The sequence below is a fragment of the Vombatus ursinus genome, unplaced genomic scaffold, assembly GCF_900497805.2.
Source record: "Vombatus ursinus unplaced genomic scaffold, bare-nosed wombat genome assembly UNPS02014874.1, whole genome shotgun sequence".
Classification (NCBI taxonomy): Eukaryota; Metazoa; Chordata; class Mammalia; order Diprotodontia; family Vombatidae; genus Vombatus; species Vombatus ursinus.
Genome location: NW_020954652.1, coordinates 313,631 through 314,468, shown reverse-complemented (window position 1 = coordinate 314,468; position 838 = coordinate 313,631).

Here is an 838-nt window from a genome sequence, read left to right as displayed (position 1 = left end):
AACTTTAATTGGCAGATAACACCAAGCTAAGCTCCAAGAACACAGGTAATACAATATATGACAAAAACTTGGAAGCAACTCATGTGATGAATATTTTGGAGTTCTGGTCAACCACAAGTTCAGTGCTGAGGTAACTACGAGATGTGGGAGTCACAGGGCTGTTGGGAGGATGAAATGATATGTGTTTTGCAAATACAACACTTACATATGCTTTTAGATATGTAACATAAGAGACAAATACTCTGGACCCAGAAAGACTTAGGTTCAAGTCCCACCTTTGATGTTTACTGGCTATGTGACTCCGAGGAAATAATTTCAACTCCTCAGGGCTCTCTAAGAACTTAAGTTTCAGACAATGTGCTGTTCTTCACTGGTAGAAGGAGTTTCCTTAGAGGTCCCCATATCAATGAAATCACCCGGTCAGTCCCTATCCTTCTACTCACATATATTCTAAAGCAGAGGTGTCAAACGCTCATGCAGGCACAACACTCCTGAGTGTGGTCTGAACCAGATTAAAATGTAGTTCCATTCTGATTTTAGTGTATTTATGTATTTTAAGAAATGAAGCATATAAACACGTGTGGTTTTCTAAGTCAATATGGAGCCTGCAGGGATCCTTACATATGGCTTAGTGACTCCCATTTCTATGCGTTTGACAGCATTGTTCTAAAGCATTTCGTAAATGTGAGCTCCTGATATTACAATTATTTTTATGACGTGTGAAGCATCTTATAATTTTTGCTTTAGATAATTAACATTATTGTGATGTGGTTGCTAAGAAACCTAATGCAAAGTTGGGCTGCATTAATGGAAGTAGAGTGATCTGATCTTGAGAATC